General features: G+C 57.4%; 1 protein-coding gene and 1 pseudogene across 2 annotated transcripts in view; both read right to left on the bottom strand.

The window, feature by feature from the left end:
• SHISAL1 (shisa like 1) overlaps window positions 1-25362 on the bottom strand; it is a 141881-nt gene extending 116519 nt beyond the window's left edge. The window contains exon 1 of one of the 2 annotated variants that reach the window (XM_067010369.1): window positions 24470-25362. The gene's annotated coding sequence lies outside the window, so the exon portion shown is untranslated. The remainder of the gene's footprint in view (window positions 1-24469) is intronic. The other variant, XM_067010365.1, reaches the window with a different exon arrangement.
• Window positions 1438-2117, bottom strand: LOC136792347 (3-oxoacyl-[acyl-carrier-protein] reductase-like; annotated as a pseudogene).
• Window positions 25363-25881: the final 519 nt, after the last annotated feature.

Consider the following 25881-nt stretch of genomic DNA (forward strand, 5'->3'; position numbering starts at 1 on the left):
TCAACTCGTGTGGAGAGCCTCAAGTCAGCACAGTGAGAGGAACAGGTGCACTTTCTAAGACGCCCCCCTCGCCTTCTTCACGAGGCTCTCACTGCCGCGGTGCCGAGCCCACAGCCCGTTTGCTTCGTCTGCCAGGTGACCTGCGCCGTGCTGGCTTGGTCCTCCTACAGGCTTCACAAGGACACCAGTGTTCCCATGGATTCTCCGCAGGCGGCCGGCTCTACTGCGAGCACCCCCCCCCCCGCCCCGTGACTTCTACCATCACACAGCAGGCCTCAGAGCTCCCCCTTCGCTCCCTAAAGAGGCAACCTCGGCTAAAATCACTGTTACAACCTACCACTTCCCAGAGTGACTGCTCAAAAGATGTCTCTTCCTCCTGAGTCTTTGTAAAATATCTTTTTTCCTTCAAATTCTTCTTTCGTGTTGAAATTCTAAGGTGAGTACGGGGTAGCTCTCTGGGGCACGGTGACACCCAGTGAAAGGCGTCTTCTCCATCTTGAAAACAAGCATATGTGACCTCTGATCATTCTTTCTCTGTACAAACACTGGCTTTCTGCAGTACAGGCAGACCTCATTTTATTGTGCTTTGCAGACACTGCGGTTTTTTTACAAGTTGAAGGTTTTGGGCAACCCTGGATCAAGCAAGTCTATCGGCACCATTTTTCCAACAGTATTTGCTCACTTCATGTCTCTGTGTCACATTTTGGTAATTCTCAAAATATTGCGAACTCTTTCATTTTTACCGTATTTGCTGTGGTATCTGTAACCAGTGGTCTTTGATGTCAGTACTACAACTGGACCACCGAAGGCTCAGATGATGGTGAACATCTTTTAGCAATGTTTTTCAATTAAGGTATGAACACTGTTTTTATAGATACAGTGTTACTGCACACTTAATAGACTATAGTATAGTGTAAATATAGCTTATATACGCACTGGGAAACCAAAAGGTTTGTTGACTCGCTTCATTGTGACATGCACTGTACTGTGGTGCCTGGAACCGAACCAGCAGTGCCTCTGAGGTCATCGGTACGTCAGTTACTGTAGGGGATTACTGCATGAGATGTGCAAATGACGTCACCTACATAGCCTTGTTGGATTATCTCCTCTGGTCCACACTGTTATTAAAAGCACATTGTATTATAGAGCTATTCAGATATTTTAAATATAAAGATGTGTTATTTCTTTAATCTAGACGTATGGAATACATTAGGGAAAAGTTGCATTACTTGGAAAGTTCTGTTCTGACAAACTGACAAAGTCTAAATTAACAAATACTGTATCCCAGTGAGCAGCAAATCAATGAAACATCCCAAGAAGAGGAGAAAGACAATTAAAACGGAAACAGTTCTCCAAAGAGACACAACTTGGACCCGTTCACCTGCAGGGTGTATGCTACCAAATACTCCCCACCCCACTTACTTGAAATTCTTACATTCAGCTCCTGAGAGTTCTTAACTTAATTAAATACAACTGACTTTTCAATGAGAAGTTTCTCTTGTGGTTTTAGTACAGATGCAGCATCCGGCCCCCCGGGTCCCATCAGACCGACGCCCTCCCGGGCGGCGCTGCTCCAGGACTGAGGAACAGTGCAGGTCCCCTGCTCCTGGCCCAGCACCTCTGACAAGTGCCTGATGAGGATGGCGTACTTACAGACACAAAAACGGTCTTTACTGTTGTTGTAAAAAGCCGTAGATGCCTATAAATTAAAAGGAAAAAGAAGTTCCCACTGACCTGGTGCAACTACATTCACTCTAATTGTCTCTCTTGCTACTTCTTTAGCAAGAGCGCGTGAGAGCGCAACGAGCCCGCCTTAACTGGCGCTGTACGCAGACTGGCCAGACTGTCTTTTACACCTGCAACACTTCCCACATTCACAATGGACCCCGTCTGCTGTTTACTCATCGTCTTCACGGCAGCTCTACAGGTCGGCGTGGAGCTCAAGAGGTTAGTGTGAAGCTGAGATAGCGTATCTTCGGCGTTTGTCCTTACTAAGAGGACAAGAAATTAACTCGACCTAAATTTTCCTCTATCTCTTCAAATGTATTTTGAACATCATGTTCTTTGGCAACATCACAGCTCGATGCCAAGTGATCTCCCGCGGCCCCCGATCTCATCACTTCGGTGAAGCCATCGGTGACGTTTCTGTAAAGGTGCCCCCCCACCCCCCGACGGTGAACTAGGTGTCCCTGCTCCCGGCCCGCCTCTAACTCAACAACAGCTGCGAGCTCGGACCCTCACAGCATCCTGTCTCCCTACCGTCCAGAAACTGAAATTCGCAGAGCAACTGAGAATCCATTCCCAATAAACGGGGGTGGGGGTGGGGAAATGCAATAACAAGGAATCTGGCAGAACAAATCTCACTGTCCCTTGGTGAAGGTCACCAAAGCAACATAGTGACGTCAGTGCTTTGGAAGCAGGAAAGCAGACCCGGTACAAACCAGGACTGGCGGGGCTGCAGGCGTCCTGGGCCGGCATTCCCTGTCAGCACACATTAATGACATAGTTGGTTACGATAGAGGATCCAAAAGAACGTACGGATAACCTATTAGAGCTAATTAATTTAGCAAGGTTGCTGTATACAAAGTCAATATGCCCAAATCCATTGTATTTCTCTATAGCGTTCACAAATAATTAGAAAATGACAGTTTAAGAAATCATTTACAATAACATCAAAAGCACAAAGCACCCAAGAACAAATCTAATGAAAGACATCTAAGACATCTGCATGGAAAAATCTGAACATTATTGAGAGAAATCAAATAAGATCTTTAAAAAGGTGGAGAGATAAGCCATATTCATGGATAAGAAGACTCCATATTGTAATGATTTGAAATCGACCCAAATTGATCTGTACACTGAATGCTATCCCAATCCAAATCCCAGCAGGCTCGTATGTATGTTTTGTGGGGGGGCACTGGTAGGCTGATCCTAAAATTTATACGCAAACAAAAAGGATCTATAACATTCAAAACAGTCTCAAGAACGGGGAACAAAATTGGAACTCACTGAACTGGATTCAAGACCCACCATCAAGCCAAACACAAACGTACATTTGAGCACGGTGTGCAAAGGCCAGCAGACACGTGAGGGCATGAAAGGGCGCTGTCTCATGGGGGTAGTGGGTCAGTGTGACCGCTTGAAGAAAATGGGCTCAGAAAGTGGCAGGTGTGAGGGCAGGTCAGGGTAGGATGAAAAGAGTACTTGCCGTTTGCCAGGTACAGAACTCTGCAACCGCTCTCTCTGAATTCCCAGTGCAGCTCTGCAAAGCCCGTGTTGCTAACCCATTTTACAGGAAAGTACACCGAGGCACAGAGAAATGAAGCCTCTTGCCCCAAATCACATAGAGCCATTCTGCGAACGTAGATCCGACGCTATAACCTGTGCTTCCAGTAACAGAAACTGGCCTGGGCCGGAGAAGAGACCTCAGGAGTGAGCAGGTAGGCCTCAGAGGTTCTGTGTCCTGGCAAAGCAGGGCTCCCCAGCATGTCGTGCCTGGCACCTCCAGGGCGGGCCTGTCTCTGTCTTCCTCTTCCTGGCAGGCCTGAGGCTTCTGCAGGCCAGATGTTCTCTGCTTACAAATAACACTGTTTCTGGGGTGGCCTGGGAGGGGAGGGAGACAAGGGGCTAATGGCACAGCAGCGTCTTAAGAGCTGGTGAGTGAATCGACTCTGTACTCTTTAAGCTAAAACTTGGCCAGGGCTCAAAGATGCAAAATAAAAATTATTCTCAGCATATTGGGTGCATTCTTTACTCATCCAGCCAATTCCAGAAGAAAGCGGACCCAAGTGTTGGCTCCAAACAATTTTCTCTCCTTCTGTGCCCCGGGGTCACACGGGGCCCTGGGAGGAATGCAGCCAGGGAGCCTTGGGAGTAAAAGGGTGGCTATTGGTCTGGGAACGAGGGAGGTCTTAACCCCAGAACCCCCGCGGCACCGGGGATTAGGGTCAGCTGCGCGGACAGCTGAGTGGACCCCAGCCTTGTTCTGCAGGCCTCACTTTCCTCTTCTGAGGAATGGCAACATCACCGACCTCACCGGACTATTGATCAAGAAGGGAAAAGACTGCTCCTGGTGCCTGGCGCACAGCAAGTGTGCAGGAAAATGCGAGCCCGCCCTCAGGCGCTGGAAGCGGCTTGCCCAAGTCACCTGCATGGGGCTGGCGGCAGGGCCCGGCGTGCGGCCCTGAGCCCTCCTGTCCCCTAGGACCCATTTCCTGCTGGACTCCGGGGAACAGAGCAAAGGACCTCTGAACTCCGTAAATGCTCGGGGATCAAAGGGGTCCCAGCATCGCACAGGCCCTGAGTAGAGCCTCTTTCTAGTAAACATCTGGCCTGGTGACAGGCCCGGGGTTGGAGGGGTTCGGCTCTGCAGAGAAAGGAGTTGTCGCCAGGGGCGCCAGTTACCTGTGTGTCCCAGACCTCTACTGGGAGTAGAGCCAGTGCCGGGGGAGGGGGACACTGCTCCCTAGTCAGAGGCCCCCCCTCAGGGACCAAAAGGCCCTATGGCTTCCTGATCCCAAGAGAGTGAGAGCAACTCTCCCTAGTCCCCGTCACCGAGGGAGCTGTGTGGTCTCGGTCAAGAATCTTAACCTCTCTGAGTCTCAATGTCCTCAGGAGTAACATGGCATCAATACGGTGTGTTCTGCACAGAACAGTGAGAGGATTCCAGGAGTTTATATCTGTGAACGGCTGAAAACAAGGCCTGGCACCTGCAAATGTGTTATAGCTGCTATTATTATTGTCGTGGCTGTGGTGGTTGTTGTTAGTCATTGTGACGTCCTGGCAAGGCGCGCGGGGAGGAGGGGGAGGAGGAGGGCAAGGACTCGGACAGAGGAATCCAGTTGCCAGGTGGCACCGTCGTGTTGCTCCCTCTGAAACCCCTTGGACTGGTGAGCGGGGGCCCAGGACGACCCTTGAGGGGGGAAAGCACAGGGACAGCTGGTGCAAGAGACGTGTGGCCCTTATCCATCCATCCATCCACTCCCCCCGGGGCCTCCTGGGCCAGGCAGGGAGTGATGCTGCTGAGGGAGCAGGGCAGAGACAAAGACAGGGAGAGGCCACGAGCTGTGACATCTTGCACCCACGTGATCGGTGGTCAGAGCAGCTGGGTCACAAGGAGGACTGTGAAGAGTGGTGGTGAGCACCCCATCAGCAGAGGTGTGCAAGCCTCGGCGCTGGAGGCGGGGGCGGGGCTCCTGGGTCAGGGCTCCCCCCTCCCCCCTCCCGAGAAGTGAGGGCTGGCTGGTACAGAGGATGAGCCCACAGGCATCCTGAGAATGCCATGATGGTAGCAGCATCCGTCCTGCAGGGCTGCTGTGAGGGCCGCATTTGTTCCTGTTTGCAGAGCCTGGGCAGGGTGCTGGCACAGAGGGACACTGGCTAGGATTCCTGTCAAACGCTTGAGGGCCTGGATGGACAGCTCAGACCTCACACCACTGGGAACTTCCTCTCCTCCATCAAGAGAGGCAGCCAGGGGGCTGGAGGTGGGGAGCGGAGGCTCTCTCAGCGGCATTAGTCTCAATCATCCTTCCTGCATCACAGAGTGGCTTTGTGGAGTGGAAATAATCCATTAAGGTTTTTCGAGCAAAGCTCAAGACGTAATCACCTCATCGTTAGGGACCTTAGTGGTGGCAGCCCTGCTCCCTCCCCCGTGGGCCACCGGTCTCGCTCAGGTGGGGCTGTGCCTCCCCGGGCGGGGGCAGGTGACAGGTGAGGCCTGGCCACACTCCAAACAGCTCCAGTGACTTCCAGGGATGTCCTTCCGGGGCTTTCAGCGACAGACTGATCTCTGGCCCCTCCTGGTACCCCCATCCCCCTGCGTAATAAGCTTTAAAAGTCCGACTCTGACAGTCTTCTGCCTGAAGCCTCCAATGACTCCTGTTGTCCTCTTGATGGCGTCCAGACCTTCCTCCATGCGCGTCAGATACCCACCCCCACCGGCCGGCGTCTGCCCGACTCCCAGGCTGAGTGCGTGGCTCTCATGAGGCAGCCTTGGGCTGGAATCCGGCTCTGCCTGTTCCTGTAGGTCACCTACCTTCCCTGACCTCCAGGGTCCTCATCTGTAAACGGTATAAAGTAACAGGTGCCTGGAGGTGTTGCTGAGAAAATAACGAGATAACGCAGCGCGGGGGAGAGTCCGGCTTGGCTCCAGGCCCAGGCTAGACGCTGTTAACCTCCTCCTGCCCATCCCACCCCCAGCCCGGCCGCTGCTCAGCGTGGCGGTGCCCTGGTGGGCATCGTGCCCCATTCCTTGCCTGCCTGGCTTACAAGGCTCCGTTTAGGCCATTCAGGACGTGCTTTGAAGGTAGGGCTGCAGGACCCGCTCATGGTTTGGATGCTGCAAGTAGAGGTGCTGGGGAAGATGGGGGGGGGGATATCAGGGAACAGTTGATCTTTGTTCGGTGTCACCCTGTCCAGGGAGGAGCCCTCAGCTGAGCCTACTGGGGGCGCTGCAGAGGTCAGAGGTCGAAACTGCACTCAGGGAAGGTCCGTCCACCTCCTGGATCTCAGCGGAGCCCCGGACTTGCTCCCAGCCACACGGCAATGGGACTTCCGACTCGGGGTCTCCTGACAAGGCTTCATGCTTTCCCGGTCCTCAGCTAACCCTCCCTCTCAGGATCTTGCACTGGTCTGTTGAGGGGCCCAACATCACCCCATTTCTCAGATGAGGGCCCTGGGGGCCAGCAGGTGATGGCACCTGCCCAAGTCCCATAGCTGTAAGTGGCGGTGACCCTGGCCACCCGTCCCTGTCCTGTGCTCTCTGCTCTAGGGGCTGGGGTGTTTGCCCCTGCCCCCCTTTGCCCCTGGCCTTGTGGCAGAGCCCCCAGAAGGTGCTGGCCCTGAGCCCTCTGTCCATGCCCCCCTTGGCTAGCCCCCCAACCCTGGCTTTATCCCCACTGTATGCAGAAGATGCCCAACCACAAGTGTCCACTCTGAGGTCTCCCTGAGCTCCAGACCCACACTCCCTCCCTCGATGGCAGAGGTGTGAACCTTCGCATCTGCAGCAGTCACCTCTGGTTGTTTCTGGAAGATTCATTCTCTGTGCTTTTCTCTCTTTTCCAAATTTTCAGATATAATTCTTCCAAAGTGGAAACACTGGGAGGGCCTCTGCCCGCCGGGGGAGCCTCTTCCCCACCTGAGGACATGAACGCGTCTTCCAGCCCCCAGAGCATCCCCTCGCCACATCCTCCCCAGAGAGAACAGGTGCTTTCCTCGTGCCACACAGCCAGCAGGTGGCAAAGGCACCTCTCAAAACGGCGTCCTGTCTGCCAGGCCAGGGCCCCTCAGGACATCCCAGAGTGCTGGCTGGGAGGCTGAGTTCCACGCTCAGCGCGCCCCTGTGCACCAGCAGGTAGGCGCGCCCCTGCCCTGTTTCCCCGTCTGCCAAGAGACACGTGGCCTCTGTCCCCGTAGCTCCCGCGTACATGCACGTGAAGATTCAGTGGGTTGTGTACATGCACAAACACGCTCTGTCAGGGACTGAACACTTACAGTGTCGGGATTTCTCACGGCTCCTCTGTCCCTGGGCTCAGACACGGGAGAGCCGCGGGGACGCGGCAGGGAGGGGCTCCCGGCAGATGCCCCAGGAGCGCCTGGGTGCGCGTGCACGTGCGTGTGCACCTTATGTGTGTGTATTTTACCCGTGGCGCCCGCTGTCGTCAGGGCTGCTGGGAGACGCCCTCATTTGTCCGGAGTCTTGGCCGGCAGGTAATTACTTATGCAGTGATTCCTGGGTGCTGTCTCCTGCCTCCCCTCCCCTGGGGACTGGACTCGGCCGGCCCGGGAGGGAAGTGGGTCTGGAGGAGGCCAGGGCAGGCCTTCCCCAGGCTGGGCCCCTGTCCCAGCTCAGCTGAAGGCTATGTGACCTTGCACCTGTCCTGTAACCTGTGCAGTGCTGCCCCCAGGCGAGTGAACTATGGCCCACGCAGACGTCGCAATCTTGCTGCAGGAGGAGGGGCTGCTTAGCCCAGGGGTCACAGAGGTTCGCTGGTGCGGGCGGCTCCTGGCACTGACCTCGCCTCCCCGGCGGCCCACCTGCCCTCTGCCTCGGGGGACAGGGGTGAGTGGGGACAGGGACGCTGGGCTGGCATGCATGGGTGGCGTTGGGTTTGGTCCAAGCTAAGCCTCAGTCACTCAGTGAAGGGGACGCCTCCAGCCAGCGCCACTCAGCTGTTCCACACGGAGGGTCCTCCCCAGGGAGAAATGTGAAAGACAAGCCACAGGAAACCGAGGGGGCGCAGACCACCCGCTCGCCAGTGAGGAACACGCCCTGATGAGTCTAAGGGCAGGTGCACATGTGCCCAGCACGTGTGTGGTGTGTGCGTGCACACGTAGGTACGTGGGGGGGGGGGCGGGCCTGGGGATCCAAGCAGGAGTGGCCGAGTGTGTTCTCATCACCTCCCTCCACCCCATTTGCCACACCTGAGGCTGAGCCGCCGCCACTTCCAGCTTGGTCCCCCTGGTGCCCCGAATCTCCCTGCACACAGCCAGCAGGCTTCTTTCTGAAACACCTGCCTGACTGTATCAGCTCCTTAATGAGATTGATATTGCCTTCCTTTAGGATGGACACCCAAATCCTCCACAGGTGTATAGTGCATCATCCCAAACGGTCTTTGCTCTTGAATGTAAGCGAGAGATGTTAATGGCGTCGGGATTACAGATGTAAACGGGACTCTCCTGAGCTGCCCGGAACCTGCGGTCGCCCTCATGCTAAGGCTCCGTGTAAGGCTTGCTGGGGACTGGCCACTGCCCACCTCTCCAGCCACCTCTCACATCCTGCTCCACTCTGTTTTCTGAACTTTTTTCTTCCTATAAACTTTAGGTTCCTTTCCACCCCAGGGCCTTTGCACATGCTGTTCCTTCCATCTGGAATGCTCTTCCTCCCTCTTCCCCTCCTCTCCTCCTAGTTAAGTCTTGTCCATCCTTTAGATCCCAGCTCAGGGAAGCCTCCTTCCCTCCCTGGCGGGCTCAGGGCAGTTATCTGCCTTGTAGCTGCTCACCCTCTTGGGTCGCTAATGTCCACCTCCCACCCTGGGCCACATGCCCATGGGCCCGTGCCAGTTTGGGGGCATTGACAACTTCCCAGGCAAGGCCTGGTACACAGCAGGTGCTTAACTCCCCCCATCCCCACCTAGAAAGGCACAGGACCAGAGCTGGGTCTCCACACACACTTGCTGCCTGATGTTAACAGCCCCCCAGATAGTGCTACCATCCCCTGAAGCTCAGAGAGCTGTGGACGCTTCCTGGAGTTCACTTAGTCGGTAAGTGGCAGAGGTGAGAGTCGAACCCGCTTCCTCCCGGAGGATGGTTTCCACAGGGGAGCAGGAGAAGCCCGGGCCGGGGAGTTGCTCAGCGCCAGCCCTGCGGGGGGAGCCGTCGGCCTGTGTGAAGCCTGCAGCCCTCCCCTCACCGCCGCGGGTGCGGAAGGCAGGTGGTCCTACTCCCCCAGAGCGGGGGGGTCCCCCCCACCGGTGGGCATCCTTCCGAAAGAGAGTGATGCTGCGAACCGCGTGCCCACGTGTGCCTTCCCATCAGGTGGCCGTCGCGGGGAGGTGGAGCCCAGCTGTGCCGGGAGGACAGTGATGGACAAGCTCCCCAGGAGGGGCTCCATCTAAGGAGGAACTTTCTAGAAGGCAAAGCTGTCCTCCGTAAGAACAGCCTGCCTGAGTAGATGGTGAGGCGTATGACAGCTGCCCCTTGTGCCCTTTGGGTGGTCCCGGTGGGAGGGCAGTTGGGGGAGGTGAGGGACGGGCTGAGCGCCGAGCCGCCTGCAGCCATGAGATGTTAGGCCTGCGGGGGCCACACGCCAGCCCCACCGTGACTCTGCTGTCTTCCTCCCGCCCTGACCTCAGGTGACAGCTGCTGGGGACTTGTGTCTGCGGCTTTGCTGGGCTTCCTCGGGGGGTCGGGGGGGTGCGGGTAGCACTGCGGCTTGTGCATCTGTGTGTCTCCGCCGGCCAGTGAAGACTTAGGAGTCAGCAGCTCCTTACTGAGCATTCACTGTGAGCCAGACCCTGGGGCTGTGGAAGGGGTGCACGGGGCTCTTTCCTGGGGAACTCGAGTCCCTCAGGGGGAGACAGACACCTAGTATGAGTCTAAAAGATGATCTGTAGCTCGGGGGAGATGCGGGAGGCCCAGAGAGCACAGAGGAGCAGGCGGACGGCCGTGGAGGTGGCGGGGCACCTGGGGACACGCTTCCCAGGGGGGCAGGAGGTGAGTGTCGAGAGGTGAGTAGGAGTTGACCAGGGAGATGAAGGAGGGAGGGTGTCTGGGTGGAGGGAACAGCGGAGGGGTGATTCTGGACGTCTGGGTGTGCCGGGCCGAGGGTTGAGGCCCAGACGTGGGACAGAGTCTGGGGAGGGGGAGGCAGAGGTCAGTGGAGGGGGCGTGGGGGAGGGGAGCGGATCAGACAGGCCCTCGCGGGAGTGTGGGTTTTAGCCCCGGGGATGCCGAGGAGCCAGGGAAGAGTTTTCAGCAGGAGGGAAGGACCTGGGCAGACGTGGGTCTTGGGAAGTTCTGTCGAGCACCGGAGAGGAGTCCTGGACCCCAGCGTCTGGCAGGTGCTTTTGTCAGAGACCTTGACCAGCCTTTCCAAGAAGGACAGACAGACGTGGAGACAGGAGGGAGAAAGACCCAGAGGATGTTCACAGAGCATCTGGGAAAAGCAGGCAGGGCCAGCATCTTCCTCTTCTGCCTGCAATGCCGGGAAGGGCCCGCGTGGGTAGGAGAAGCCGGCCTCTCCCCCACAAGGCATTTGAAAGTGTGCCTGATTGAGCAGTAAAAGAACAGTAAAAGGAGGAATTCAAACACAGTCAGTCCCTGCCTTTGCTGGGATTAGCTGCCGGGAGTGTAATGGTTTTCATTAATACCATCAGCTTTCCTCAAACTTGATTATAATTACTCTCCAGACCACATTCCCCTCCGTGAAGTGATGCTGAGTGGAATGTACATTAATCAAATCAACATCTGAATGCTGATTGGCCTGAACTCGGAGCCCGCGGCCAATGGGAGAGGTCAGAGGGGGCTGGCTGGGCACCCTCTCTCCCTGGGGAAGGACATCCATATAGACGGAAGAATTGATGAATGCTAATGTGGCCCTGATGAGCTGCCTCCCTGCAGCTGCCTGCCTCCTGTTCACAGGCTCTGTTCTCATTTATCACCTGTTGGGCCCTCACGTGTCCTGGTGGCAGGAATATTGTTTGTATTTTCAGACAAGAAAGAGCCGCGGCTCAGAGAAGTCCAGTGACTTCCCGAAGGTCACACAGCATGTTGAAAGTCAGTTTCAAACCAGAGTTTGGTGACCTTTGGCCCACCTTCTCTTTCCTCTACAACCTGATTGTTCCCCTGGGAAGCAGGGTGGGTAGAGGTGGGCGCTGGAAGGAAGAGAGGGGAAGACAGGGAAGGCAGGAGGAGATGGGAGGCAGGCGGTCCCTGTCTGGCCACCCCGGAGTCCTGAGTACTGGCTGACGCCGGCGTCTCCTCTATAGATGACCCTCCCCTCTGCACTCTGAGTGATTTTTTAAGATGCAAACGTGATTGTGTCACTCGGGGCCCCAAAGACCCAGCCCAGCTCCGGTCCCTTCTTCTCCACCTGCCTGCTGCGTTCCAGCTACACCGTTTGTTTGCCATTTCCCTAAGCCCAGTCCCGTGGGCCCCCTCCCCAGCCTCGCAGGCCCCTCGGATGGCTCCAGGTGGCCCCCTGTCCCTTCTGTGGGTCTCAGGCACTCATAAGTAATCTCTGTGAGACGTCAGTCACATAGACTTTTTTTCTACCGATGGAGTTGGAGGCTGACAGATGGGCCTGGGCCTGGCAGCTCTGCCACCTGCCTGCTACCTCGGGCACGGTGTCCGCCTCCCTCGGCCTCAGTTTCCTCCTATGTAAAGTGGGTGATAAGAACACGGGACCTGAGGGTGTGACGGAACTCGGGGAGCAGTGCAGGCACTTCTCAGGGTGCTTGGCCGGTGTTCCTGCCTTGCCCTCTTGTCTCTCTGGGTAGTTCTCCATGAGGACCGGCTGTCCCGCTGCAGATGCCAGGACGGTGAGGACAGGCATTTTCCTACTTGTCCCGAAGGCAATTTCCAAGCCCAGGCGCGGTAGAGGCTGAGAAGCAGGGCAGGCTGGCCCGAGAGTCACTCGCCCTTTGGGGGCCTCGCCGTCCTGTGCAGGAGACGCACCCGGGGCCCTGGGAACAGGTGATGAGGTGCGGCACAGGGCACACCAACAAGGGGCGATGGGAGGCTCCCCAAACCCTGCTGGGAGCCCGGAGAGCAGAACGCAAACCAGCAAAGGAGCCAAAGCCTCACCCCTGGCCAGGGCTGGCCAGGCCGGGGGACGGGGTGGCAACGCAGCCGCCAGGCCGACACCTGGCCACGGCCCCAGAAGACAAACAAGCACGTCACGTTTCTTTCTGCCCTCACTGCCCCAGCCCGGCTTCCCCAGAGCTGCCAGGGAGCCGGTGAACCACGCATGCCTGACAGGTGACTGGTGACAGAGGACCCGGTCTCCTGATTAAGCCGGGGAGAAAAGCAATGCTTTCATATTTACTTTAGGGGAAAGAAACAAAAGCATGGTAAATCCACTTGTCAGGAACAATAGCCAAGGCACCCTGTTCGGGTGTCTCACTGGGCCCTGGGACTCCGGCCTCCCCACCCCGGCTGCTAAGAACAGAAAATGGGCGCCGGAGAGGACGACCAGCTCAGTGTGCTGGCGCGGGGGGAAGGGGACCCCGGTCGGCTCCCCTGCAGACTGGACAGCATCAGGCTGGAGAGATGGGAGGAGAGGAAGCTTCAGACAGAGGGGAGAGGAAGCGTGCGTCTCCCTGGCGGGGCCCAGAGAAGCCCAAGTACAAAGGCTGGAACTGGTCAGGGGGCGGTGGTCAGGGGACCCATTTGGGATGGGGGCGTTCTCGTCTGGTCCCTCCTCTCTCTTGTTAACCAGAGTTGCTGGTGACCATGACCTTGGAGCCTCCCTCCCCCAACCCATGGGCAGAGTCCCTGGGCGGGTCCTGCCTGTGTGCTGAGTGATAAGAGGGAAGAAAGGCAGGAGAGAATAGATGGGTTTCGGACACTGGACATCGCTGATGCTAACAGGAGCGGTCTAGCGGCTGGGCTAAGGACCACACAGGCTCAGCGAGAGATCGGGCTGGGGTTCTGGAAGAACCTCCAGAGAAGGACCCTCCGAACACAGGACAAAGCGGTAACGGATGGGCGTAAGCAAAGGGACTCGGGGCTGTGGACATTTGATCTCCAGCTTCACGAGCATCTGAGAGCAGCTCCTGGGAGAGTGCGGGGACATGAGGAGGAGAAAGCAGAGTTTAAGAAGTAACGATGGGGCTTCCTTGGTGGTGTGGTGGTTGAGAGTCTGCCTGCCGATGCAGGGGACGCGGGATCGTGCCCCGGTCTGGGAAGAGCCCACGTGCCGCGGAGCGGCTGGGCCCGCGAGCCATGGCCGCTGAGCCTGCGCGTCCGGAGCCTGTGCTCCGCAACGGGAGAGGCCACGGCGGTGAGAGGCCCGCGTAGTGCAAAAGAAAAAACAAACAAAAAAACCCCTTGCATAATTTTGCCCATTTTACAGATGAGAAAACTGAGGCTCAGAGAGATGAATTAGCTCACCCAGAGTTGGAGGGCTGGTAAATGGCAGAGCTGGAATCTGCACCCCGGGAGCCCAATTGCCAGTTCTCTACCACCACCCCTTGCAGGGGACAGGGCCAGCCCGGGGACAGGGCCAGTTCCCTGAACCGTGGCTGGCTGTCCCCAGGGTTCACTGCCAGCAGGTGAAGGCAGAGATACAAGCCCAGCTCCTCCAATGAAGCTCTCTGGTCCTGGACCGGTGCACCCAGAGTTTGAAATTCAATTCGATTATAAGTGCATTAAAAAAATCATCAGAACCCAGAAGTCTTCCGACGGCAGAAACGCAGCATCACGGAGTGAGGCGGAAATCGAGCCTACTGGCTCCTCTGGGGCAGCTGTTTGAGGAAGTAGTTCCGAAGTGCTCACCAAGGCAAAATGGTGCCAGCGTGTCGGGAAATAACGGACGCTAAACAGCGGGTTCTTAAGACAGCCCTCAGGCGCCCCAGCCGAGCAAGGGAGGGCAGCCAGGGACCTGCAGCCTCCCGGGAAGAGCGGAGCGTCTCCCCTTCTAAGAGCAGAAAATCAAACACTTGCCAGCTCCACACACAAAACACCATGCACGTCGTGCCTTGGGGCAGACATAACACGGGGGGGTCCAAGGCCTGTGTCTATGCTCCCTCTGCCTCTGCCGTGTGACCTTTGACACGTCACTCTGTACCCCCGGCCTCAGTCTCCTCAACTGTATAACAGGATGACCTAGAATACCCACTTCCCAGGGCTCTCGAGCCCCACCTACTGGAGAATCCTGGTTGCAGCAGGTGAGCTGATTCCATCCCTCCCCCAGGTCTCTGCACCTGCTGTTCCCTCTCCCCGGGATGCTATCCCCTGACTTCCGGCGGCCAACTCCAGCAGGTCTCAGCTTAAACGTCACTTCCTCAGCAAGGGTGCTCCTTGCCCTCCAATGCATCCTGTGAGATTGTTTTCCTATCTTGCGGTGCCCTGTTCTCCATGGGCATCTGGCCGGGCCTGTGGCCACAGGAACCAGGGGAGGGGCCAGCCCCTAGCCCTGCCTGGGGGACAGCAGGCTGATGGCAGGGCGGAAGCAGTAATCTAGAAGTTGAAGCGAGTGCCGGGGTCACACATGGAGGGTCAGTTCCTGCTGCTGGCTTGTGCCCTTGAGGAAGGAGTGGGATTTTAACAGAAGCAGGAGGGGACAGACGGGGCAAAGCAGAGAGCTGTCTGATGCACAGAGAACTCAGGGACGGGGACATAGTCTCGTGTAACTGCACCTTGTGGAGACTGATACGCATGATCGGGGCTGTGGACTTAAGCCTGCGGGTGCTGGGGACGCCCATGAGGAACCCCGCTTTCGACTAACTGTACAACCTTGGAATAGCTGTAGCTTTGCAGTTAGATGGTGGTAAACGAGGAGACGTGGGGTCTCCGGGGCCTGTCCCTTTGGGATCCAGCTGGCGCCTGGGACTCGGGTTGGCGCTCTCACAAATATTACGGTGCCAGGTCACCCACAGGCCCTCAGTCTGGGGGCTGCACTCAGCCCCGGGTGCTTGTCCACACCGCCAGGTGGGTCTGGGGTGCTGGAAGTGCAGGAGCAAAATTTTCTACCCCAAAATGTGTCTCTCTGGGAGGATTAATGCAGGCTGATTGTTTGGAAGACATAGAAGACTCAGGGAAGTTTCTTTTTACTGCCTCTTAGCTACCGAAAAGATTTAGATAAAGGGCCATGATAGAGCCATCACCAGGGATATCTGCAAAGAACATGGGCCGGGTGTGGTGGCGGACTGGGAGGGGCCTAGACATCAGAGTCCACTCTGTCCCATTGTCTCTGCAAGGCCCACAAATATTTGTTTTCCAAACAGTTGCTTTTCTTTCTTCCTGTGAATTGCCTTCCTCCCCTTCGAAGTCCCAAACAACTACCCCCAACATCCTTTTTTGTCTTTAGCTGAAAATGGCATTTAAGCTAAGGGTTTTGGCCATTTACGGGAGTTAGTTTTCCTGGGTCTCTCCCATCTACATATCTTATTAAACTTTTGTTTGATTTTCTCCTGTTGATCTGTCTCATGTTGCTTTAATTCTTAGACCAGCCAGAAGAACCTAGAAGGGTAGAGGGAAATTTCTTTCTCCCGGACAGAAGAGAGGTAGGCTTGGCTCCGCACCCCTCCCGGACATCTAAGGGTTCCAGGGTCTTTGCAAGCTGCTTGCCCTCTGAGTGTCAGTTTCCTCAGTTGCAAATGGATGTGAAGACATTAATTAACGGAGGAGACAGCAAGTGTGAATGAGCCCAGGGGGGGATTCTGGCAGGGGGGTGGCTGGGGGTCCAGAGGGGAGAACAGCATGTGCAAAGGCTCAGCGTCATGGGTGTGTCTCGCTGGAGGGCAGCAGACAGTGGCGGGATTGGGGCTGCAGAAGCAGGAGAGGCCAGAATGGGGCTGGGCCATATCTGAAGGGACTGGGGCGGGTCACGCGAAGCTGATCAGCTGGAGAGCTCCCGGGATGAAGACACTGGCTGAGGTGCGGGGGATGGGCTGGAGGGGACTATGAGTCTTAACCCCGGCAATGGAGACCAAAGGCACCAAAGAGGAAACGCATAACGTCCCAGAATAATGACTGTTAAAGCACGTCTGTCAGGCACTTGCTAAGAGCAAGGCTCTGTACAGCTAGCTATTAAGTCAAATGTGATAGCTTTACCATGTTCAGCTGAGGCACAGAGAGGTTAAGTAACTCACGCAAGATCACACAGCCCACGTTCACAGTGCATCCTCCTAACCACTGGCCATACCTCCAGGAGAGCCCACTGAGCAATCAGACACCAACACAAAGCATATCTTAGCACCAAAGCCATCCTAGGCTACACAGATCACTGTTAGCAATTGTCTGTGATATTTGCACAGCACTCTACAGTTCGCCACGCACCTTCACCTGTATTATCTCATAAGACCCATACAAGAGCCCTGCACAGAATTGACTGTTCTGTTTTCCAGACGTCAAGGGACCAGCCCCAGCTCACAAGGTGAGCCAGGTTCATATCCGAGCCTCCCTCCCGGCCAGGTCGGCTGATCCCACTCGGCTAGGGTGTGGCCCCTGTTTACAGCCATCACCACTCCCCGAGCTGCTGCTGTGCACCAGGCTCTTCTGCTGCCTTCTCCTCTCACTGGGTCCCCCATCGCACCCACTCGGGGGTACGGGCACTCTGAGGCTCTGAGGCTCGCTTTACGGACGAGAACTGCTTGAACCTCAGGTCACCGTAGCCACTTGCCCAGGGCCACACAGCTAAGCGGGGGATGTCAGCTTGATCGAGTCAGGCCACAAAGCCTGAGCCCTCCCTGCCGCCTCCCTCCGAGCAGGGGCCTGTGAATCGATTGATGGCTGAGCTGGCGCCTTTGCGGCTGCCCCCTCCGCGCCTTCAGCTCTGCCCACGCTGTTCCTTGATTCTGGATAGCAGGTCCTGGGAACGCGTGCCTCAAAAGTGCAGAGGGTTTCCACCGAAGCAGCCGGACGACACCCATGCTCTTCTCAGGGACAGAACAGCAGTAGCAGGGAGGCACAATAAGCCTTAATTGTCTTCCAGTCTTTCACCATTTGTGAGGTGCTTTCTCTGCAGACCCTGGCGGAAGCTAATTGGCAGGAGGGTGTGGGAGCCTGAAAGGGGCAGCGTGTCCCCGTCAAGCGACTGATCTTGGAGAGATCACACAGCCTGGGAGTTGCGTTTAGAGGGCTTTGGCTCTGAGACACAAACCTCAAAGTACCTGCTGCAAGATGAGGGCTGTGGGCGCGCTGGCAGAGGCAGGAAGGGATTTCTAGCCTCGATGCCCCTAACCCGGAAGCGAGGGGGGGGTTCAGCTTGGTAGTCAGTTGGCCTGGTCTAGAGGGCAGTGGGTCTTCACCCCAACAGAGACATGCGGGGTTCAGAGCAGGCTGGGATGTGTCAAGACGGCAGAATTCCCGGGTTTGGGCAACAACACAGGGTAACGCCAAAGAACCTCATGGCCCCATGTGGCCCCGTCTCTGTGAAGCATGACCTTCTACCCTAAATCTGTAACCGATCAGGACACTATGTCCTTCCCGGCACAGGCCTTCCGCCATATCCTCTGCTTTAGCTCCTCTCTGAAGTACCCAGATAACAGTATTTGATGCACATTTCCGTGTTGTTTTACAGATGGGTTTACATCAGCCAATCAGAACTGTGCATGACCTGATGACGTAGCCTGCGAACCCCCCTCCCTTACCTGGCTTTGAAAAATGCTTGGCTGGGACTTCCCTGGTGGTCCCACGGTTAAGGCTCTGGTTCCCAACGCAGGGGGCCCAGGTTCGGTCTCTGGTCAGGGAACTAGATCCTGCAGGCCGCGGCGAAGAGCCCGCATGCCGCAGCTAAAGATGCCGCGTGCTACAGTGAAGATCCCGTGTGCCGCAACTAAGACCCAGGGCAGCCAAATAAATAAGTAAATATTAATCAATAAAAGTCTAAGTGAGACTTCAAAAAAAATTTTTTTTCAATAATAAAAGTAAAAATGCTTTGCTGAAACCCTTCAGGGATTTCGGGGCTTTCAGGGCACGAGCAACCTGTCTGCTAGCGTGGCCCTGCCATAAAACTTCCTGTGCTGCAAACTCCGACGTTCTGGTGCGTTTGGCCTCACCGCGCATGGGGCACACGAACTTGCGCTAACAAGTCCTCTTTCTTTTTCTGCCCGTGCAGCTTTTCCATCTCTCCTCCCTCCCAGGCTCGCAGCTCATTATTTTTTGCTTCCTGCCTCAGACTGTTTTACAGTTTCCTCTCCACCCTGCCCGTGATCAGAATTCTCTAGAACACCGGAAAGCACAGGAACTGCCTGGTGGTCAAGTTCTTCCCCCTTTGTCTTTCTCAACTTACTTTCCCAATTCCGTAGCTCAGAGATCCAGGAAACACCTGGTTCCTCTGGACTCTCGCTAGGGATGTGAAAGATGGAGCAGGTGAGCGGAGCAGGACAGCAGTCTCTTTAGCTGGGAGGACAGGGTGGAAGTTTCCCCAGGTCACGGTAGCATCGCCGTGTCATAGCAAGAAGGCTCACTACTTGAGAAGGGTTCCTCCGTGTCAGGCTCCATCCGCTACTGTCCCCACCCTCATGGAGTCCCATCTCATGGCAGAGAAAGACACATGTCCTCTATGGGGCCACTGTCACCAGTGCCTTCCTGGAAGTCTGCACAGGTCCAGTGGGGAAGAGGGAGGAAGTCAGGGTGGCTTCATGGAGGAGATGATGTTTGAATCCGGAATGGATATCTACCGAGAAGACGGGTGCCCTGGGAACAAAAGGGGGAGCCCGGCCGAGTGCTGAGTACAAACACTGAGGCTGGGGAGGTGGGGGATGGTGGGGTGGCATTTCGCGGTAGCCGAGGAGGGGACAGGAGGGCAGAGTGTTCCCGGCGGAAGGAACGGTGTGTGCAAAGACACTGGAGTGGGAAAGGGCCTGGGGTGCTTGGGAGCCGAGGGTGCCTGGGTGCCTGGGCACCTGTGTGCCAGCAGGCCTGCTGCTCCAGCTGCCGTCCCCGCAGGATGAGCAGAGCCACAGCTGCCTCTGCGCCGGGTGTGGCGTCACCATCCCCTTGTACGGCTAAGGTCAGGGGGGCTTGGCCAAGGCCGCCGCGGTCAGGGGGTCTGACAGGGGTCCATGCCCAAGTTCACCTGCTTCCAAGGTCTGCAAGACCTCATGCCTCTGAGCCCCCTTCCACCCCCCAAGCACCTCGGGAGAGCTGTCTGTCCCCTCAGCAACACACGGGCTTACCCAGCTCTGGGCCACCCTGCGCGCTCGGCAAATACATTTGGGCAGCCCCTCAATGCAAGCTCGGCTCCGGGGCTGCCACCAGCCGAGTGACCCAGCCAGGCCCGTCCTCCCTCTGGGCCGCATCTGCGGAGTACGTATAGCCAGATAGAACATTCTGGGAGCAAGCGTCCAGCCGGGGCCTGAGCAGTGCGGTGGCCACACCTGGTGGAGAAATCACGCGTCAGGATCCCCACTGGTCACTCTGCTTCTAACGCTTCTCTGTGCAGACGTTCAAGCCGCGACTTTGTCACACACTGGCGGGCGGGGGCGGGGAGGCTTTGGCCGTGTCCCCTGGCCCCTCAGAGCCCAGGGTCCCACCTAGAGAATGACCGTATTGTGTCCCAGTGCAGGGCTGCGCAGGGAAGGACTAGGGGGGTGGGCCCAGCAAAGGAGGAACCCCCTCGCTTTACCGCCATCAGCAGCGTGACCATTACCTGGAGCGACAAGGTCTCAAAGGAGCCCAAGGGGAGGAGAGGGCTGGGGGGTGTGTGTGTGTGTCAAGGACCCCGCTGACGCCTCAGCGACCCAGACATGCAGGTTCCAGGCATTAAGTGCCTTTCTGCCAAGTTGATGGGATTAGTGTGAATGATGACAGGACCCCGGGCCTCTGGAGGGAGGGCAGCAGGAGAAAAGAATCAATAACTTGATCTGGCGCCTTTGTTGTCTATTTCTGAGAGAGCGAGAAAGACGTGCTGGAAAATATTTGATACATTTGAATTGCTAAAGAGGACACTTCAGCTTCATTTCAGGGCCACTCAGGGTTGAGGGAAGGAGGGAGGAAAAGAGGGAGGGAAACAGAGGGTCTGGAGAGAAAAAAAGACCCGGGGCGGCGTGGGGAGAGAGGAGACTGACCCACGCTGGGGGAGGGCGCGGAGGGCGCAGGCCCAGAGGGGCCCCCGGGAGACCCCAAGGAGGCTTGGTGTGGCTCCCCACCAGGCGGGCAGCTCCTGGAATCCGGCTCTGTTCCTGGGGTGCTTGGTGGGAGCCCGCGCAGGGCAGGTTCCGGGATGTTCCGTGGAAGGACGGTGGGGGGGGGGGGCTGGGGAAGGCAGACCCTGAGTCGTCTCTCTGCCGAGCCCCAAGTCGGTGAGGTGAGGGTCTAGCATCCTCCTGCTCTCCTGTGGGGCTGCAAGGTCCCGGGGTGGAGGGAGGGGTAGAGATAGGGGAGAGGCGCCCCATCTTGCACATCAACACGCGCCTCCCAGGCTCTCTCTGATTTGTTCACGCACCGTCCCCCTCCAGCCTGGGCGCTCCCTGAGGCCGGGCAGAGACTGATTCTCCCTGGACCACACGGCCCTGATGATGCCAACATCCGTGAGACAAGGTGAAGTTCAGGATCAAGTGGGGTGAGTCAACACCCGGGTAATGGCATTGCTCCCAGCCAAGGGGGTCCAGGAAGAGGAAGGGAGCAGATGGGGGGTGCTTATGCGCCACTGAGGGGACAGGAAAGTCTTCACAGGGGAGGAGGCCCCGTAAAGGGATTTCAGCAGGCAGAGGAGGGGGGTCAGAGGGCGTCCCCGGAGGGGGCACCGCCCAGGCAAAGGCCTGAGGGCAGGACAGCAGAAGGGTGCAGCCCCAGGGCCCTTTCAAAGGCAGATCTGCTGCCTCAGCTCCTGCCTGAGAACTTCCTTAAGCTCCTTGGCACCAGCTCTAAATTAAGTACTAACCGGGAACCTCTGATCTCATTACTTGAATTATAATTGTCCTGCGCTTTAATCATTCATGGTGGCAGAGCCTGAGGACACGAGCCTCTGGAGAATTACCCAGCCAGCGCGAGAAGTGGACTCTGGCAGCTTACAGGTCACTCACAAATACTCCAGTTCATATTAATTTGCAACATAAAGAACACACGGTCCCAGTGCCCTGAAGCTATGGAGGTGTTTAAATACCAGCAGTTCGAAGCACCGAGGGGAGAGGGGTTATTTTTCCAAGTTAAATACTCCCTTGTCTCCAGAGATTTCAAGACCCTGGGCAGAGAGGACACTGACAGAAATAAATCTTATACAGAGGCACCTGTTTGAAGTGTCTCTTCCCTCCCCGCCACCACCCGACCCTTCCAGGAGGTGCGGACCAGGAGACAGAGGGCCTGGATTAAAGGACAGTTCCAGTGCTGTAGCTGTGTGCCCCTAGGCACACCCCATAGCCTCTGAGAGCCTTGTTGATCCGTCTGTAAAATGGGCTGATGATCGCTGCTTGGGCCCTTCCCCCAAGAGGGTGGGGGGAGTCGGGGGGGAAGATGGGTATGAAAATGCAGGGACGGGTGGCAGCCCGTGTACACAGTGGTTGGGGGGGTGTACAGGGCCGGAGCCGGGGAGCAAGGAAGGGTCCCAGGAGGAACTAGGGAGTGGGGAAGGTTGGTCACCTTGGGCCTGTGGCTGAGACTCTGGAGGGAAACAGAGACCCGGTGACCACAGATGTCACCTACAGAGAGGGCCCTCCTGCTCTCCCTGCAGGAGTGAACGGGGAAGGGGGGGGTGTCTTGAGAGGTCCTCCTGCCCTCTGGGGACGTGAGGGGAAACCCGCCAGCCGCCACCAGGGAGTCCCAGGCCAGTTCCACATTGTCTCCAGCTCAGAAAGGAGAGACCTGAGTCCATGTTTTTAAACCATGAATGACTGAACCCGTAAGAGGGATAATGTGAAAGCCAGTTTAGGAAAAACATTAATTAGCTGTCCATCACCATTGCCGTGAGAACGGGTTTCCTTCCCTCGATCCCGTCCTTGTCCTGCTTCAGAAGGGGCTGTCACTGGGAGCCTACTGTGTGCCCAGCAGGGGCGCCTGGAGCCAGAGGGTCAGGGTTCAAGCTCCAGCCCTGTCACTTGTTAGTCACGAGACACTGGCGGGGGCTTCACTACTGTATGCCTCAGTTTCCCAGCCTGTAAATGGGGGTCTCACGGAGTCACCGGGAGGATGGCATGAGTTAATTTGCTTGAAGCACTAGCACAGCACCAGGCACCTGCGGGGCTCTCCAGGAAATGATGACTGTCTTCCCAGGTCCACCTCTTAGAGGACCTCCTCCAATCCTCGGTGACCTTGGCTGGTATCCAGGGCAACCTGGTGCGGGGACTGCAGCCTTGTAGCTCTGAGCTTTCTTTGGGCACGTTTTCATAAGAAATCTTTTCTGGGGGCCCCTCTGCTTGCAGGAGATGGAAGGGGAAAGTGGGCGGGGGCCCCCACCCCTGAAGTCTCCCGCTCACAGGGGTACACGGATAGACGGACCCCCGCAGGGCCTTCACCTCTAGAAACCCACCTGGACCTGGAGGCAGTTGTCCTCCTTCCCTCCCATCCCCAATCCCGGCTGCACAGACGAGGCCCGATGCTGTGAGCAGAGACATTTCATGAGCTGAGTTGGTTTGGCCTTTTGCTCTTTTGCCATAAGCCAGAGGAGACCAGGCCCCAGACTGAGAATGTGGACCAGACCCAAAACAATTAGAGTCTGAAGCCAAGTGCCCCTGATCACAAGCCCAGCCCAGCCAGACACAACCATGATCAGCCAAACACCAGACCTGGAGCGAGAAAAACACATTTGGTTGCCGTAAGCCACTGAGATTTGGGGATTGTTTGTTACAGCGTATCATTGCAGCAAGAGCTGACTAATACAGCAGAGACGTGCATCTGTTCAAAGCAGGAAAAACACTAAGACTAATGCAACCCCGAGGGGAGCATTTGTCTGGATGAAATGACAAAGGGCTAAACCCAGCAGGGCACCCCTAGGGCAGATTTTACCCTCAGGGGGCCACCAACCAGGAGCACGGCCTCCGGGTATGTGAGCAGAGCTCTGGCGCTGGCCGCAGGCTTGTCAGTTGCGGCCGGCAGGCACCTCTGCTTTAGGCCACCTCCCTCTCTGTATTCAAGTACACGCAGTTGCACTATTTGCTGAGTTGCGTCTTTTTCCAGAATTTTATTCTTTGCAATAGAGCCAGGTGGTTGGATGTGTAAGACAGTGTTTGTCAAGCACGCGGCCCCGGCCCGGCATCTGGTCACTTACACGCGGGGTCGCTGTCACTAATGCAGGAACGTGCTTGGTTTCAGGCCTTTGCTACAACGCTGCCCGTGACCTCGTCGTGGGTCTGGAGAGAGCCACCATCTCCCACACTCCCAGCCTCCTGGGCCTCACAGAGGCGGCTCCTGGGGACAGGCCGGCTTCAGAGGCTCTGGGGGCTGAGGCTGGGCATTCACATGCACACATAAGACAGAAGCCAGATTAGCCAGAACCCAAACACCTACTCTCCTCTGATGAACAGGGTGGGGCAGGCAGCCAGCATGCCCCGGACCCCCAGCCCATCTCCCCGCTTTCCCCGTCCTGAGCACGGGAGGAGATCCCATTAGGCACCGATCGCCTGGCCGTCAGGTGAATATCCGGCCCAGGGATTAGGCGCAGAAATCCATTTAAGCAGAAAATCAGATTTGATAGCCCCTCTGAGAGCCGGGGACAAAGGAGCAAAGCTCCAGGACCCACCAGGACCAGCTCAAGGCCCAAAGCAGCACCCACCTTTTACTAAGAGGTTTCTCTCAGTAAAAACAATAAAACCTTTCTTGAAGTATGATACAGAATCGGGGATCTCAAGCCCTGCCCTGGGGAAATGTGTGTCCCTGGGATTTCTCCCCATCTTCCTGGAGAACGTTCCCCAGTGTTTCCGAGAAGGCTGGCTGGCTGCCTCCCACTGTGGGCAGGACCTCGGTCCTCGGTCCTTGCCCCCGCTACCCACCCTGCAGCAGGCAGGGGAGGCGTTGCTCCTCCGAAGCCTCCAGGCTGCTTACAAGGCTGCAGGGCGCCCGCCTCGAAACTTCTCAACCTGGCTTCTGCAAGCCCATTATCCTGTAGCCGGCTTCTAGTGAAGCCACAAGGACCCTGACGGTCTCCTCGCCAGCTGACAGTGTTCAGAGCTGCAAAGGGCCGGCTGTTCCCCACCAGGCTGGGGGCATGGAGGGGGGAGGGAGGCCGCGTCGTGGCCCCCTCCAGGGGAGACCGGATGCCCCATCAGGGCTCCCAGGAGTTGAGGGCAGACGCAGAGCCCCCCAGAGCCCCTTCCCACCCCCGGGCCCACAGCTCACCTCGCCCAGGGCCTGAGGAGGCGTCTCCCCTTACCTGTGCGGAGGCTTCTCGCTATCCAGCACGTGGGTGGTACCTCCTGGCCCCTTCCTGGGGAGCAGTCCCGGACCCAGTCTGAGGCTCACGTCCCAGGTTGGGGCATGGGTTGTGTGCGTGTGCGGTGGGGTGCCTCTGGGAGCTGGGCTCGAATGTTCCTGGCTGCCACCTGCCACCAACCCGTCCCGGGGGGCGGGGGGGCAGCTGCCTGAGGGGAGACGCGCCAGCCGGGCGGGCCCGCCGTCATCTGCCGGGAGCCTTTCGCTCACCAGACGCCCGCTGGCTGCTCCCAGGCTGAGGCGACTGGTTTATTTTTAGAGCCCGGCCCTTCCCCAGACGCCAGGATCCCAGCTGAGATTTCCAGCGGCTCAAAGTAGCCCCTTCTGGGCTGAGCTGTTGCTTACTGGGAATGTTCTAGAAGAGACAGACGGAGGCTTTAAAGGCTGCGGTCCTCAGTGTCCTCGTCCATGAAATCCGGGGCTGGACCGGAGTCTCCGAGACCCTCTGACGAGGATGGCCCCCAACTCAGGCGCCGCGCGGGGGTTCAGCTTGGGCGAGGAGCTCCCCTCCCCGGGCGGCCTCCGTTGCTTCTTCTTGAAGGTGGCCAGGGGCGGTAGGTACACCTGTCCGGAGCCGGACTGGGACCAGAGAAAGGGCTGGAACGAGGGACAGCCATGTCCGCCCGCTGTGCGCCTCCTCAGCCGGACCGAGGCCACAGGAGGCCAGGGACCTTGTCGGTCTTGTTCGCCATCATAACCTCAGCGCGTCTATTCCATAGTTGGCGCACGTCGTAGGTGCTCGGAAAACATTTAGTAAGGAGGGGAACACGTGCCCGTCCCCCGAGAGCACTATTAGCTTCCTAACGAATGACCTGCAAGATCACGGGACTAAGTACGCCTGACATACGCGCAGCCCGAGGTCTAGACAGGAAAGGAGCCTCCTCGGGTCCCCTGCCAGCAGGTGGCAGTGCCAGGGCTCCCTGGGGGCGGGGGAGCTCAAGCCCAGCTCACTCCCCATCCCGCCTGTGTCTGACAGCCAAGCGTGGGACATTCCACTTTGCCAGTCTGGCACTGGCCTTGCGGCCGCCTCACCCGGACACCATAAACCTCACCTCCTCCGCAGACCCGGAGCCGCTGATGAGGTTCACCGAGGGGCAGCTCTGCCTTCTGAATCCGTCCGGTACCCTCGAGGGACAACTCAAGCCAGTTCTGGATGTTTCTCCGCGGGAGGCCCCAGCACCGCTCTCGACCTGTCGGGCGAGGCCTTGCCCTCCCCTCTGTCAAGCCAGGCAGTGATTCTGCTGCTGGAACTGGCGGGGCTGCAGGGCCGAAGGGGAAGGCACGGGGCACGCGGCGGGCCGTCAGCCTGTGCTCATCCGCTTTGCCTCAGCTCGTAGGGCAAGGAGCGTCCTG

Source organism: Kogia breviceps, chromosome 12 (assembly GCF_026419965.1).
Source record: "Kogia breviceps isolate mKogBre1 chromosome 12, mKogBre1 haplotype 1, whole genome shotgun sequence".
NCBI lineage: Eukaryota > Metazoa > Chordata > Mammalia > Artiodactyla > Physeteridae > Kogia > Kogia breviceps.